The sequence below is a fragment of the Ooceraea biroi genome, chromosome 12 (assembly GCF_003672135.1).
Source record: "Ooceraea biroi isolate clonal line C1 chromosome 12, Obir_v5.4, whole genome shotgun sequence".
Classification (NCBI taxonomy): Eukaryota; Metazoa; Arthropoda; class Insecta; order Hymenoptera; family Formicidae; genus Ooceraea; species Ooceraea biroi.
The window spans coordinates 5,815,952-5,833,799 of NC_039517.1; the positions used below are offsets into that span (position 1 = coordinate 5,815,952).

The 17,848-nt window shown below is 43.4% G+C and overlaps 1 protein-coding gene across 3 annotated transcripts in view; it reads right to left on the reverse strand.

Annotated features, from left to right (window-relative positions):
• Positions 1–17,848, reverse strand: part of LOC105277738 (bifunctional heparan sulfate N-deacetylase/N-sulfotransferase) — a 225,192-nt gene that overhangs the window by 13,234 nt on the left and 194,110 nt on the right. The window lies entirely within an intron of this gene.

Below are 17,848 nucleotides of genomic sequence, written 5' to 3' on the forward strand. Positions count from 1 at the left end.
ATATGTGGCACGTTCTACGTTCACCGTTTGCGAATGCCATTAGAGCTGCAGCGATATATATTCTGCTAATCGCCTCCAGGTCTCTTTACTTAAGAATTGAACATGAAGAGACGTAGACTTTTGCAAACTCCGCTTAGGTACGCATTATTCTTACGGGACTTACTATATAAGGTAAGCACCGCGCTCGGAGTTAACGTGTTCTTTAAAATGGAATAAATTGTCCTTCTCTCTTCCTCTCCATCTTTCTTTCGTCCTCCCCTGCTCCGGTAGTCGATACCATCTCGTTCTCTCTCTCTCTCTCTCTCTTACATGCAATCTTTCTCTCGCTTTTCCTGCCAGCGCAAATATTTCACTGCAAATATTTAGACGCGAACGCCACTCGCGTGAGATACAGCCGTCAACGTGTGTTTTGACAATTTCAATCCGATGGCGTATCGGATGTTTAAAGTGGGAGCCATAGTAAATAGAAGTCGAATGGAATATCGATAAAAGAAGTAGCCACCGGTGGTGGAGACTGCTGGGTATTGTTAAGCGATAAAACTGAGACGCTTTATATCGAAATTCCATTTATGTAGTGCACCCGAAAAAGCTCCGCCAATAATAAAGCAATTACACGTATGACGCAAAACCTTCTCTTCCCACATCGCGATATTCAGGAGATTTATAATGCTTTTTTCTCGAAATTATATCCTGGATCCATCAAGCTGCCCTCCGCCGCGTGTTAGCCTTACCTGAATTTTTATTCTCGGTGCACCCTCTCAGTCGCAAAAAAAGAAAAAGGAAAGGAAAGGAAATCGACAGGCCATACTTCTGTCCTGCGCGCCATAAAATGATTTTATTGCGGAAATAAACTGGCGGAGTTTCTCGTCGATCGTACCGATGGATTTCTCTCATATCCTGTCGCGTCATAAAGAGGTGGCGCGGATATCAAATTTATTGGAGATGCAGTTCGATGTAAAAGATGAGAAAAAGAAGGAGAGAAAAATATTCCACCTACCGGTGATAAGTCCGCGTCCGATTTTTTGACAGATTTCGGGGAGGAAAAAAACATATCCGTGGAAAAGTCGCGATGAAATAAATATCCGATGAACGAGCGTAAAGTCGCGCTATTCGTTATATTTGCAGGACATCGAGATGACGGAATTTATTACTTCCGGCTAAATCACTCCACTCGTTTATTCTGGCCGTTAGTAACCGCGTTACGGCTGACAGCGATTACGTCAAATCATAGAGTTCTCGCAAACGGCAAATATTTGATGCATTAGTAAACATAGCAAATGCGAGGTATTGTTTCGACCCAGATCGCAGCTACGCGAGTATACGAATATTTGGCAAATCCTGCTCTCAACGGACGCGCGTGTGCAGATTTGACAAATGGAAACGAGTAAGAAGAGAGAGAAAAAAAGCGATGATATAATATCGCGAAACCGCTATCTACAATATCGTTGCTGGAAATGGCAAAACAACATTCGCGAGACACGGCAAACAGTTTTCGGTCGCGTATGCAAACGTAGACGTAGCTGGAAACCCCTAGCTAGGTCCATACGGATCAATATCAACGACAGTTGAGTGCCTCATATCGGTGTTAGCATTCAGCACCGTTGATTCTAATCGCATATAAACATCAGCGCATTAGCATGCTAAAATGGCAGATTGCCACTCGCCTGGATTCTGATAGCGACGTATGTCGAACGTCCCGCAAAAATATTCGTTGCGTTTTTTCTGCGTACGGCAGTATCGCGATTTGTCTGATAGTATCTTGACAAGTATTCTCGAACGCGAAGAATTGGCAAAATGCGTATACAACGAAAATTCGTTGAACAAGAGAAACTCCAACGCCAGATTCGTTAAATATATGAATCAACAAATCTTAACAAATCTCATCGTGATTCGCGAAACGCTCTCACGAATATTTCTCTCTCGTATGTACCTAGTTAGCATTCTAGTTTAGCACTCGCGCTATTAATACGCAATTTAGCAGTTTCGCGCAGCAATGAAGACAAATGACTCCGGCGTGGTGCAACGAACGACACGGCCGCGGCGGTGAGCGAACGCGTTCCGGAGAGTTAAGGGCCAAGAGTAATCCGCCCAATGTAATAGTTTTATAATTAGATGAACGTTATTGGGTTGCGCGACGTAATTGACTTTATTTTCGCGTTAACGGATTGTGTCGGCGTGCCTCTCTCACGGCCGCCACTCGTGCGCATTCGCTCGCGCGACAGAAAATTCGAGTTAACTAATGAATGCCGGATAATTTACCGACGTAATCGATTCGATAATTGGTAACCGCCCATTAACGGGTGAGTTAGCCAATTTACGGGACTAACGAACTGTCATAACGAACTACCCCTCGTCCCCGATACGGCTCTTTTGTTCTTGGCTAACAATCGCCGAGTTCGCCGGCATCGCGCACGTCACACATCGCGTGAAGAATCCGAAAGCGAAATTCAGGGAAGGGTATCGATCGACGCTCGGTTCCTGATCGCGAAACGATGAAAGACGACGCGTCTACGTGCCCGGGATGATACTGAGGGACACTATGGAAAATTTCGTATGCCGCGGCCGCACCGAGTCGCGTCGCCATTAATTATATTTTCAAAGTTGGCGTATTTCAAAGTTCGTTCCACTTTTCGCAACCGGCCGAACTTTTCAGTCTCGTTCTCCGACCGAGCAATTCAATGAAACGAATTCAATTCGATTTAATTAATAACGGAGGTGGAAAGGTCGAATCGACGTGGCTCGTGTCTCGCGATATCGCATCGATCATATTACAACGAACGGCGCCATCGATCGGAGATGAGATTGGCAAGAGCTTTCGTCGTTATCGGTGCTTTCATTTTCTACGCACGTTGCCGGCTTCGTTAATACGCTGTATCCATTCAGTCTCCTGTATTGGCTGGGATTAACGTTAATGGATAATGCTGCACATATTCCAAAGTTCGTTGGCCTTTCCAAGTTAATCGCTCACGCGAGTTCAATATTATGCGAATTTATTCGCTTTTTTTTCTCCTCGATAATTATTAAATTAATGCAAATGGGAATATTTAACGTACGTAAATGATATGATATCCAATCTGCGATATATTTATGTAATAACGCAATGGAGGCATGGAGGAAGCGCAATGTAATTAATGTTCGAATCAACGATTTATTATCTCAATTATGCTTTTTCTTTTTTGAACCTTGAAGAAAGCAGTAAATCGCATTATTACTGCAGGAACAAAGTAGCTTTCTGAAAATAAAACTGCCGCACTAGCAGTCTAATTAATTCGCTGTAATTTTATTTGAAATTTAAGTTATTAAAAGTTGGAAACAAAGGATATCAGCGTCCGAACAGATTCTTTATTAAATCATTTAATCATGTAGAACATTGCTTGGTTCTTCAATGAATAATACTAGCTAGCTTTCTCTTCTTCTTCTCTGATCTGACTTCTAGGCACTATCAGGCATTTTCAGTAATCTGAAATTTACCAAGAGTCCAAGTGTTTTCTCAAATTGTTTCTCAAATATCTTTCGCTCGACGTTTCGTCGCGTCGTTTGATTGAGAGTAAAAGCGCGTCAATGAATTTCATATTAAAACGCAAATGTAACTCGCGGAAATTCGCACACGAAACGAATATTACAAGTCAGGTCGTCGAAAATGTAATGGCGTAACGGGGTCGAGATACGTTTTCATTAAAGAGAATAATTTAATTAGGCCGATTAAGTGACAGGGTTGGGTAACAGCGAACGCGAGTATTCCTCGGAAGGGCAATCGCGAATCGCTCTCGCGGCAGTTACCGTACGTTATCTCTTCAGGTCGAGACGGAGGAACGGTAAGAGACTTTTCGGTATCCGTATATATAGTATATATATGTACATAGTATATGTATTATACATACATACATACATACATACATACATACATACATACATACATACATACATACATACATACATACATACATACACACACATATATATATATATATTTATATAGCGACGCAACATCAGGAAGCAACGGTGGCCCCCGGAGAGAAATAATTTACCCCCGGGGCGTGTTCCAAAGAAGTCGTACTCGACTCGTAAATTTTTGGCCGACGCGACGCGTGCCGCCTTCGCCCTCGTCCTGCTCCATACCGGCCAGCGCTTTTCCGCGAGCGAAAAACTCACAGAAGGCAGGCAGCTCCGGGAAAACAACTTCATAATTTTCGGGGAGACCTTTCCGATCCGGCATATGCGAGATAGGTCAGTGACGCGAGGAGGGAATTTCAACGACGACGACGTCTCATTACTTTTGAACCGAGCTGCCGAGCGGCGGCGAATCGCCTTCTTCTCGTTTCGCTTTATGCCACCGGGCGAAACTTTTTAAATTGCTTCTTGAATTAAATTATGTCGCATAGCTGACGTAAATTGGACCAAAAGCGCGGCAACGTTTACGACATGGTGACACGACAGTCACGCAAAAGGTGATCCTAAACGGACTAATAACATGTAGATTCGACGAATTTATGAAGAATGTCGAGGCAATTCTTAGTAAATGAGTAAATCGATAACGAAATAAATTCACGTTTTGCTATTATTAAAACTACTCAGCAATATTCATTAAGCATTTGACAAAATTATATCAGTTATTCTGTTATATTTTCACACTTGAGTGACTTGATCTCATAAAGCCGCTTGTTGCTTAAATAATCAATTTACTGCAAACTTTGACACATGTGTCGATTTTTAGTTTAACGTTTTCTTTTGTAAAAAAAAAAACAGAAATTAGTTGACAAATGTGTGCAGAATCGTTATATACGAGGGTGAACCTATTTCTTAATGTCTCCAACTTTCTTAATCTCAAGAGTTGCACCGCAATCTGCAGTAGATCTGTAACGGGATTGCTGGAGAATCCAGTTTTGCACATGTGCTTTCCGCCGGATGTTACAACGACGGTGCCCGCTGTTTCCTCTCTTTTTCTCTCGGGCACGGGGTGTTTTTCTCAAAAATGAATGTCTGAAGTTCCTCCATCCCTCGGCGTGTCGACGCGCTATAGTTTTCGTTGAGGATTTACAAGGGCCGACGACACGTTAGCATTGCAAAATATTGAATTAATCCGGTGCTCACGGACTTCCTGAATCTTTCATTCTTCGCTACCGGTATTTTCGCACCTCCAGATTTAACCAAGGCTCGGCTTTTCACTCTTCCCGTCTGTCCCGTTCGCAAAAAGGAACGAGAAATCACGATTACAGTAAGCGAATGGACACGTAAGCCACTAAACAAACAGCAGGAATGCAGGAAGGAACGAATAGGTTCCTGGCAAACGAAACATTCAGTTCACATTATCAGTTCACGCGTATCGTGAATTATCGTTTATCGAGAAACGATTCACGTTGATCCGCGCTTAAACGCCACCGGAGATACAGTCATCGTACCACGTAGCAACCGCATCCATATTGGTCGTTCCACGCGTCTCCGCGCGCAGATAAAAGAAGAAGATGAAAGATAATCGCCCCTCATCGTAGGGGCGGCTTTCGTAAGGATATTTGATACTCCAACTAGGGATCTTCAAAAGTATCGACTATAAGCGTTTTTAGTCGACCTCACCGACACTTCGCTGGTTATTGCCTTGTAATATCGATACTTCGTAACGCAGACACCAATATGTAGGTAACTATTCGCTACGGGGCAGATTATCTGATACTTTTTAAAAAGAACGTCGAATCGTCGCGATATGCATTTTTCAAGTATCGATATCCGATATTCTGGGAGCGTCTTGCTCGCGCGGAACGTTTTGATCTGCCCGTAAAAACCGTTTCCTCAACGGTATTCGCAGCGGTAAACGGTAAAAGGCGAATGCGTACCTCACGGTCATTGTCGTTTCTCGTTGCGAGAGGACTAAGAGCAGGAAGTAGCGCAAAGACGAGGGTCGGGAATAGGCGCAAACGAAGAGGAAAACCGACCATCCTTCGGTGCGGAGCGTCGTTTCTAGACGAGGTGGGCAAACACGATTTACTCGGCGCACTACCCCCGCGAGGACTTATCCTCCTCTACCTGGCGACGGTTGCATCCGGTACACAGAATACGGTGCCGGTGGGAACCAACACGAACGAGAAAAGTCGCCTTCCGGACGGATCTACCGAAAGTGCATCCCGCGGAATGAAGAGGAACGGCGACGCGCGGTCGAGTATAAGAAAATAAGACGCTTGTCGAGCTGGCAAAGCGGAAACGCTTCGTTCGCACCTTCAAAGAAACACAAAAAGCTGTTTTCGCGGATGCACAGAGGTCTCGAATCTACCGCGCTGCTTTCCATTTGCGAATTCTTTGTTCTTGTTGAGTCTCGAATTGATTTTTCGTTAACGCTGAAGGATTTATTTTTACATTACAAACTTACGTTACGATTTAAAATGCAGTATCTTTTGATGATTAAACTTTAAAAATACCGGTAGATTTTGATTTATAAGTTAAGAATAAGAGATTACGAGGATGATATTATGCAAACTGCAGAATAATTATTTTTCTAAAATGTATATTCTATGTTCGTACGTCCAGATACAGATCCAGATCCAGATACAGATTATTTCACGTCCAAATCGTGGAATAGCATAGGCGCGATTCTTCCATTTTCATGGCACAAACGTCCGTTGCATTATCACTGTTAAAATAATTACTCTACCGTTTAATATCGTGGAGGAAATTTTCGTCGATTAAATTTCCTCACTCTCGCATTCTCGCTAGGAGCTTTAATAAACTCCTCGGGAGGTAGTGCTAATAAGGCGAAAATACACTTTCCAGCGAACCAGTGGGTTTCAACACTATCTCCAGTGACTACCGTGCAAGAATACAAATGGAAAATCGTCTATGCCGCACTGCAGATCGCATTATTTATTTCAGAGACACTGCACACTATTTTCAAAAAACAAAAATGTAAGTTTGCGCATTAACTTAAAAATTACGTTTTCAATCCGATTATACTTGCTTTCAATCCGTAATATAATAAAAACAGTAATAGCGCTAAAAATTAAAGCTAAATTTCTGTGATAGATAACATTCAGGTAACATACGAGATGTAAAATGACAATTTTAGAGCAGATAATGATTTATGTGATAATTTGGATAACGATTACTGTATTTTTCGGACGTGTACCTTTCGACTTAATCGATGATTTGTCAAGATCGCATTACGATGGTACTACGATCGAGGACTTCCTCGCTGAGGCGTACTTGCATAAAGTCTAATCTACTCGAGCGCCTCACGCCTTTCATCGCAGACGAGATTACGCATGCATACAAAAACGTTTTATTGGGATGGGATTTAATTCGAAAGGATCCACCGCAGCTGGCCCATTGTGCCTCACGTAGGACGGAAGAAGCGTCGGGATCCGCATTCGCGTATTGTCGAGATCCTCCGCGAATTCTCAGCGAGAGATAGGTATACGTATATTTATTCTTTTGTGCTGGGGCGCAGAATGTAAAAAGGCGAGGCAGGCCGAGGCGAATAAAACCGCTCCCGCCCGCGCTCGGTACCGCAGACCATTTTCCGACGATCTTTCTATCGTGGTTCAGACAGCCGCGCTGATGATCCGTATCTGGATAAAAATCCAATTATCCTGTATAATGGGCACGTAACTCGCGTCGATGCGAGCGGAATTAACGCGGCCGTTATGGCACGATGCGGGAGATTAACTCTTTGGCCGATCGCCATCATTTTTTTCTTCAATTCAGCAATGAAGCACAATTTCCATTGACTCCATGTATGCATATATATGTATCGGAAAGATTTGTCTTCACTGTGTAAATTCGTCGTTTTAATCCGAGATATATTCTATTTTTTCGCGTATGATCGAATCGACAATTTTGTAATAATACGACACTCGTGTAAAGCCAGGGATACATTCGTGGATACGATTAATATCCCTTAGGACTTTTGGCTGGTAATATTTTTCGGCTTTTGCATTACGGGTACAATTTATTGCGTTAATTAGCGATGAAAAAGGCCGCGCGTATTTATACAGGACGTGCTCGTAATGACTAGCTTTTACCGCTAAAAAAGCTGAAAAAGCATGTGACTTGCCTGATAATAATCTTTAATTAGCGGAGCACAAATTTGTGATGAAATGTGGGGCATAAAGAGATTGCTGCGAAAAAATTTTCGCTCGCATTTGCAACGTCCAGATAACCGCGGTGGTTTCCCAGTGCTGGTAGCGCACATTTATTCTTTTGTGCGACGTCAGGCTTAATCGCTAACAAATTACAAATAAAATCACCAGTTCTGTCGTACGCACGACATTTTTCGGTTTCAGCGTCTCGGTCTTGCGTCTTGTGAATTCCACAGCACTAATGAAGAACCGAGGCTCTTTTACGTGGTGACAGAAATACAAGTTTCCGTCCATTCTCTTTTAGTATGTGAAAGTATTGATCTCTTTGAAATATACATGAAGAAACAAATTTCGAAGCGTCAACTCGACACACTTCACGGAGTAAACGCGTTCGAGATTGAATTTTCCCGAAAATCTTTGTGCAATCTTGGAGTAAGCACGGAAAACGCATTGTTGTGAGCCAAGCGTAACATTGTTCGCAACATCAGGATTTTTCTCTAATTTATTGAAAGAGTTGTGCTGCACGGATGTAGCACACTGTCCTCCGCTTGTATTATCCCAACACGGTAATCCGTCTTCGTTGCTTCACGTTACCCCGCCGTACTCCTCCGTAGATCCCCGGTGCTATTTTTCTTCGCGCTTCGGAGCAACATCTCGGGCGCGAGCATCGATGCGGCATGCTTTAGCTTAATCGCCAACAATAACTTACCGCCGCGAGTTTCGAACTTTAGCCGCTTCGATCATGGACTTTGTGGTCTTCGTGGTGATTCAAATTGACTTCCAAGTTTGCTAATTCCACCCGAGTTAGCCCCACCATTAATCGGCCACGGTCCGACGTGTTTTCCACCTCGCGTTACCATCAACGTTATGCTGACCGTAAGAAAGGAGAGGACTCGCGCATTCAAGTGATATAAATTTGTCGTTTATTTTGCCAAAATTGTCAGATGCAACGTCGCGTCTAACGCCTCTATCAAATACAGCTTGTGATATCTTTTATATTAATAATATAAAATAAATTTAGCGTAAATTTTTCTAATTGATCTTGATGTATCACTCATAAAAAGCTATGAAATTTTATCATTGTTTTCTCTTACGTAAGAACGTTAGATGAATGCAATGAGAATTTATGCTTTCCCTCTTATTGTACCTTTCAGCTACAGGTTCAGAAAGACGTATTTTCCCAACTTGAGTATATAGATCCTACTTAAGTAGGCATGAACTCTTAACATCGTTCTATCTAAAGTTTCCTTAACTAGTTAACTGTCGGCGTCACCTACGCTTTCCTTAAATTTGCATAACTTTTTGAAATTCCACACATACCATACACCTGCGTAAATTCTCAAGACTTGGAAGGAAAGAGAGAGAGAGAGAGAGAGGGGAAGGAGGGAGAGAGAGTCAATACTGAATATGTACTTAATTGAAGCAGCCATGAAAGCCGTTACTCGCATTGCCAACGGGCTCGGTCGCTCCGCAAGAGCGATTGCATAGGAAGCTATCAACTTAGATTTCCAACTCTGCGGGCATGCAAATCACGTAACGCTGGCACGGCACGACGGCAAGCGATGACCACTAGCAGTTAATCGATCGATCGTCAAGCTGTGTCGGGACATGACGCACGAAAAGCGAGCTTGCGACGAATCTGCATAGTCATAAGATAGATCGTCAGGTGCGACTGTCTCTGTGTTTGGATGGCGGTGACAATAATGTAACACGGCAAATGCCGATTACGCCATACAGCCAATGACCGATGAATGATTGATCGATCGGTTCGCGATGACCATTTGTTTTCGCGTAGGAAAAGTCGGAGCGTATATATGTAACACATTTTTCCTCGGTTTATCCGCGAACGTGATAATCATCTCTCCATTTAACTGCGATACCCTATTGTTAAAACCTCAAAACTGTCAGAGCCTGGCTTGTAAAACTGCTAATTGTGTACGGGATGTATTGCGGCGAAAGATAATAACGAACTGTCCAACTTGTCGGAAATGTATGCCGTATTCTGGTATTCATGATACGCGGTGACAGTTGATTTCAATAAGAAATCGCGCCATGCACGAATAACACGATTTCATTCATTTGCGTGCCGAAAAATAAATCTGATGATTTACGTTATGATAAATATCATTAGTGAATTCTGTCCGTCGATCTCTTTGCGTGTTGAAAAGCGCGACAAACCTGTCAAATATCTGTGTTAAAAAATATGTGTTAAAAAAGCGGCTGCAGATTGCGAGTGCGAGGGAAATAAAGAGCGCGAAAGATGCGCTCAAATTAACAATATTTGATGAACAAGATTGAAAACAACGAATATTGATCTTTTGAAAAAAAGACGCTTTAGCCGACCGAGCGAATAATCGTACGTCTCATCTTTATCGACTGTACAAATGCGTGTCAAAGTTCGCGATATATACCGTAATGTTTTCCAATACCATTAATCGGCTTCATACAATTCTATCGGGTTTGTCGAATCCAATAATCGGCTTAGGATCGTAACAAATCTCCGCGCTCCATTACGCGCACTATCCTTCATCTACGAATATTTAGATAGTTACAACGACATATTGTTCTTCCGACAATTGGACGTTAAACTAGTCTCGGTTCTCCAGATTCCCGAGATACTAACGAAATCAGGGTCGTTATCGTGCGCAGATAGCCATCCGATTTGCAAAGCACCACGAAACATGATAGTGAAACAAATAATTGCATTTCGTCCTCTTTCACTGCGTTACAGCGCAGGGGAACCATAATTACAAAGCTCTCTTATTAATCCTCTTAGATCAAAGGCAGTTTATAATCTACCCCTTTGAGACAAAGCGGGCTACCTCCGCGATAATAAGGATTGCATGTACTATGCATCGTTTATACTTTTAAATCTCTTTGATGCCGTCGAGCGTAACGGAGATTATTGCGTTACGCAAAAGAGTTATAAGCGTGAAAGTCAATTAATACATTAGGAAATAAACATAGTCCATGTTACACAGTATCTCAGAATCTTATTAAAATTTGCCGCATTTTTAACAATTTGTACAATTTCATATTTGAAAGCGTTTCTACGTGCTTTTTCTGTGTCTCACAATGAGTTTTACAATCAGTAAGAATTAATAGCGTTTAAACATTGCATCGAGAAACTGGCATGTCAGCCAAGTCGCTCGTTCGAATTTGTCGATCGGATTACGCGTCCCACGTCCTCGAAGCTCCCCGCCGATCAACGTTATCGGTGGCACATGGTGCTATCGGCACGCGCGTTTATCGAGTACGATGCAAATCACGTCATTTTATTACGGACGGAACGTTTTGCGACGCTGCGATACGAAATGAGCGAGATCGCTAATCTTGATGGATGGAAATTTGAAAAGGGAAAACCACGCTGCAATTAGCATAAAAGCATTACGTACACTTGACGTTTTATACATTTCCGCAGCTTAATATAAATCCGAAAATTCTCATTTTTACGTACTATTTTCATTTCAACTTGATTTCGAATTATCTGCTGTATCTCGTGGTCATTTCGCTAATTCTCGAATGTATTCTCAAGTAGGTATACTCCGCGGAAAGTAAATTTCAGTTTGACAAATGACTCTTTAATCCGTTTCTAGAACATCGCCCAGTCCGAACTACATAAAATCCACGACCGACGATCATTGTCACGCACGTGGCTAATCGATCGAGTCGTCACATCCGAGAACACAAAAACAAGCTCATGCCGGATGTACTTCGCGGCCGCTTCATTTGCCTAATTACGACGGTGTGACAGCACGATGTACTGATTGTCGACTCTATCGCGTACGACATACGGACTGCATAATGCAACGCAAATATTTTCCCGGCTGGTTATCGCGCGCACCTCCAACGGCCGAATTAACCATGCCGATGATTCTCCACAATGGCAAAACGGCGAGCTTCGTCGTCGTTTACGATCGGATTCGTCGGATCGCATTAAATCGGCCAAGATCCCCGAGTGTCGATACGACGGAGCTCAATTATCGTCGCACGGCTTCATCGACGTCGCTTATCGGCGATGCAAATGACGCACAGTAAGGTACTCCGTTTTGGTACTCTGCTCCAGGATGATAGCACAAATGGAGACGCCAAGAGACACCAGTAATGTAATTAGTGCAAGACAAAAGGCCAATTTTCAAAGTCTGTGACAGCGAAATTGATTTTCCGCGTGACGTTTCTTCGAGTAATGGATTAGACGATACGATACATGTATATTATAATATATCCACTTTAATTCAAACATAGCAGCCGTGGAATCTGAAGTGATTAAAAATAACGGATATTTAAAATGTGTAGACTCGTTTGACCGATCGGAGAATCGATGAAATTTTTATCAGAGCATCATTAATTCGTCGTTAATCGGTCAAGGTCCTCGGACCTTCCTACGGCTCGTGCCGTATTATCGTCGCACACGGTGATATCGGTCCTCTTATCGGCGACTATGCAAATCACGTTCGCGGCCGGTCGTTTCGGGAAACAGTCGTGCGCTGCGAACGATGGCCGTTAAATCGATGGATTGTCCGATGGAACATAACGAAGGAAAGGCCGCATGCCAATGCTACAGTTGTCTCTCGATACGTGCCGATCGAACACCACCGGTTGTTTCCGGTGCCGCGGGAAGGGATCGATGGAGCCTCGCGCTGTAGACTCGACAATTCCATTAATTCCACGTTCGTCCAGGACCCTTTCATCTACGGGGAATCTCATTAACGCCGCGCGGCGCTGACGGCCTGACGCTGGCGTCGATGTCGGCGACGCTCGCGCACTAATTTGCAGGTTCGTCAACAGAACCGTACGGATTTTAAATTCCCTCTCCTATTCGATTTGCATTCTGTTGCGAGCGCGTGGAAAAAAAGGGGGACTCTGGGCGAGTAGCTGCATACGAGTACCGTTCCTGTGTGACGTGTGTCATCCTCTCTCCCTTCTTCCTCTTTCCCTCCAGCTTTCCTCCTATAAATTGATCACTAGCGCTCCCGCGGTGAAACCGCGTCCGCTTTTTAGTGGATATTTAATTTTCGTTTCTACCGCGAGTACAAGATTTTAAAAGCCTCCTCCGTAAAAGGGTTACGTTGGTTCGACCGACGACTATCGCGGACGAGCATCTCCATGCTCATCTCTCATAATTTTATTACCATGATGGCGGATTGTAAAATAGATCGGCGAGTCCGATTGCGCTTGAAAAGTTGCCGAGGGCGAGACGCTATCGATCGCGAATGCTCTCGAAATTAATGACTAAGTAGTTTCTCGTTGGGGGGACTGTCCCTGAAGATTCGACGATTGCACAAGTGCCATTAGCGAAGTATCGATAGAAGTATATCGATATTGCAGAGTACTTCGTTTTGCAAACTGCGAGGATACGAATGGAAGAGACGTCGTAATGGAGGGATTACAATACCATCCCTTATGTTTCATTCCATGCATTACCAGTCGGGGATATACATGTATATATGTTCGTTACACAATACTATATATTATACAAAGAGCCCGCGCGCCAATGTGAATAAAATAACTTGTACGCGAATTGAAACGCGATATTTATCTTTGATAATTGGTAGACTTTTACCTGGGAAATATAACAGAATGTTCCAACTCTCCTTAATTAAGGATTATTCGCATATGCAGTTAAATACAAAAATATATCCATGCATAGTTTTATTGTTGTTGCGCGCTCTTTGCGTTTCTCGCTCGCAAATTTTGCATACAACAACGTCAGTTATTTCGGAAAATGGTTTCTCCCTCGAGTGATCTTTACCTTCTCAAATCCATAATACAGACATCGCCTCTGCTGGACGATGCCTGCAGGCGTCTTGGTGTATAAACCTTCTTAAAGCCCATTTACACTTTCGTCCGTGCTCTTCGAAGGACACGCGTACGTACGGCGAATTTCGATGAGAGGGAGACAAACCGGAGGAAACCCCAAAACAGGGATGATCGACGCGACTAGACTTTCCGCGTACCTGCCTGGCGAACGCGCCACCAACGCGCCACGGCTTGACCAACAACCACATTTCTACATTTCTGAAATGTCTTTCAGCCCACTCGACAAAACGAATGCACGGGGGAATATCGAGAATTATTCATGAAGGAAAATTTCGGACCCCGCGGGACGTTCGTCTCGCCATCGCTATTTCGTATGCGATGTCTTAGTCGTGCGCTCTTGGCAATTGTGTATAAGTATTCACCGAACGCGCGAGGGCTGTCCATTTTCTCGAAAATATCCCGAATGATTCACGTTTACGTCCCGCGCGGATAATCACAGCTGCTAAAGTCTTTTACACATTTATTCGAGCAAATATATAATGTCGAAAACTCTGCGCTACGCCAATCAATCTCCTCGAGTGTCCATATTTGTTTTACGCGGCGTCAATTCCGGTAGTTTACGCAACAAATGTTCCTGGCAATTTAGACCGTTAGAGTCTCGGCTGAATAATCCAGCTCTCTCTGAGAAGCTAGCTGGACACAACCAGCGGACCAATTATACGACCGTAACGAATCGCCATTTAGTTCGAAGCATCGCTTACTCGTTAATCCGCGTCAGGTCGTGAGGAACGGTCCATCATTCTCCTCGTCGACCCTCAGCTTCACTCGAGATTAGATTAGAGTAGAATGTGCCAGAATACGTCTTTGATTAGAATACGTACGACGAGTAGCGAGTCAGTCGGTCGGGCCGGTTCGAGAGAACGTCTATTTGGGCGTTGGTTGCGCTTTGAGAGTTACCGAGTGTACGCAGCCCGTCTTTTGAATAAATCATGTCACCGTGAGAGAAGACAGCGGCGAGAAACATTTGCCGGTGCGCGTTTCTTCGCGTCGGTTGGCCGTGTTGGGTTCGTGCGAGAACTCGAATTCGCCGCGACAAGTTTCGCGAAATTTCGTCCACGGTCCGGTAAGTCCGTATGCCGTATGTCGGTCGATCGCGGCAACGAAATTGGGAAACAAAGTTACGGAGAAGGCTGCCGATCGCGACTGCGAGAACTGTACGGAGTTGGGGATGCGACGACAGCCGGATATTCGGATCGGCGCAGAACTGAAGAGACTTAGGGCGTTCCCAAGGGAATATTATAAGAGTCCCAAGACCGTGATGACTTCTCATCGTGGTGCCGTTCCTCCTCCTTCTGAATCAAGCTTGTCCCGCGAGAAGCGACCAAACAGAGTTGTGTCTACGCTACGTGATTTGATCCTGTCGTATTCCCAGCGCATCAAGTATCCCGATATTATTATATGCATTTGAATTCACTCGTGACGAAAGCCTTTGCGCCTTACCAATTCGACAACCGGGGCATATGGTGACATTAATCACAGTAAACAGTAAACACCTTACTTTCGATCCGAGGTGTAGAGAATTAATATAGAATAAAGATTTAATATAGAATGTCCAATTGGTAAGACGCCCGCACGGTATGAGGGAGGTTCCAACTCCAGGTTCGAACCCTGGCTGGGGTGAGTAATATTCAACAGTGAATATTATTCATTCAAATAGCTTCTAATTAGGTGAGATTGCTTTCTAGCATAGGAAAAATAGCTGTGTTGTAAGACTGACAAATCCCGTTGGCGCGCAGTTACTTGTGTTGGAGGATGTTATAACTCACACTTGAAATACATAATCTGAACATCTAGATTAATGCCAGATAAGATCGACTTAAAAATGAGCAATTTTCGTTGATAATAATATACTGGCGAAAGTAATAATTCTATATTAATACAGATTTACTGGCCGACAGAATAATTTTCAGAAATATTTACTGCATTTTTCGTCGCAGTTGTTTTGCCCGAAGAGCTGAAAAACACACGTGAATAGCTTTAATACATAGCCGGTGGATAATTACGTCCGTAGATGGCTTTGTGCCGCGAAACGGTCAGGGTGCACCCCAGAAAGCACCCCTTTCGTGGAATGTGATCGTACAGAGACCTTATTATCCGGTTTTGTCTGTATTCGACCCTTTCTGCAGGGAATGGTAGAGCGCTAAATAGAGGGCGTGTGCGAGGGCCAGAATTCATTCGGAATTGAATAGAAACCCACGATAGGAAGAAGGGTGCTTCCAGCTTCAAGAGAGATCTTCAGGTAGACTTAGCCGAGGGAAGGATCCTTCTCGCGAATGTATGCGTTATTTCCCAAGTAACAGACGAAACTAGGAATGGTGAATTGTCCACGATATTTCTCGATAATATTTTCACAGAATAAACACAATTATATAAGCAAATATTTAATTTACATCGGATGGCGCAAAAATTGCAATTTTCACCAAAGCTGCAATCGTAATTCTCAAGCGTGCATGGATTTGTAGTTTGTACATTTGGCTTTTCGTTTTATTTACAATGTCCCAGATGTTTCAATCTTCCCGCACTGCGCTTATTGGATTTCGAAAAGTTCTTTCTCGCGACAATTTGCCACTTTGCGCCAGTTGCGCAATTTAATCTCTTAACGGAGACGTGCCTTGTGATATTTTCGAAACAGCTGCGGGCAGAGAAAACAGCTTGTATCTATCTCGAGTAACTTTTGTCGAAATAGCTTCAAGTAAAAGGGCTTGCGGCGAGTCTAAGGAAACGGAAATTGACGAGTAAACTTTTCCACGTCAATTTCAAGAAACGATTTCATTAAGTCTCTCGCGCAATCATCGACACTTATTAAGAGTAAAACAATTAATTACATCGTGGATAGAGACGCGATACATTGAGGATAAATAACTGAGGTATTGCGCTTCTTTCCATGCATTATTCAAACCCGCTCTAGAGACACATTTACGCATCGGAAAACGATATTTGATTCCGTTCTCACGCACAATTGAAATTCGATCCTGCGCTGAATGTGGCTCGTCAGTTCAGTCGGAAAGGAAAGCGAAGAGAAAAGTTTGCCGAGTGAATTAGTGATTTTCCGATGATTCACGCGATACGTTCCCCATCTTGGTGAGATGCAGTCTCGCGCGATTTATCCGCGAGGCGTGGACGAGCAGCGGAAGTTAACTTCATGGCTCGCGCCGCTTTACGATATTTTCCGTACGGAGGCGCAGTCCGAGAAAGCAGCAATATTGCCGTTGAATCCTCGCGAATGTTGGCAACTCGATACGACTCGTTTCGTCGAGTACGAGATGTATATACATGTATACACGACGTGGAGGAAGCGAAGAGTTCCGACAGGTTGCCGGGTGTAGCTCGCCGACGACGGTCCGCACGCTGCCGGGGGCGAAATTACGTATTCCTACAAAAGTTGCTTTCTACGGAAACTTGGGAGAATGCTCGCGCACGCTGCAAGCAATTTGAGATCTTGATGGACAGTCGTAAACCTCTCCACCTCGTACAAGTAATGACGGTCTTTTCGTTCTTTAGCGCCTGCGTGCTGCGATACGTCCGACTCGCGCGACTCTTTCGCAACGATAAAAAGCCGGATTCTTAACAACTTTCCCCGATTTGTATGAAAATTTAATCTTCAATCTTCGTCTCGATTTATCCAATCGATTGAAATGTTAAATGTACGGTAGATCGTGTTTGATCGCTCTCAACTTTGTAGTATCAGTCAACAGGCGATGCGCTCGAATTAAATCTCTCTTAAATTAAATTTCTTCTCTTTTCAAAAATAACGGACCATTTTAGAAAAATTGTATTTAATGACTCAACACGCGCATGCAATTGCATTCTTAATATTTTTGTTAAGCAGCAAAATTCTATACAAGATATCGTAATTAACGATTCCCAGTTTTTCTGATAAATATATTGCCACTTTGTAACTACAATAAAGAGATGAAAATACGTAGAGAATAAAAATAACGAAACGTTATTGGATCGAAAAAGAT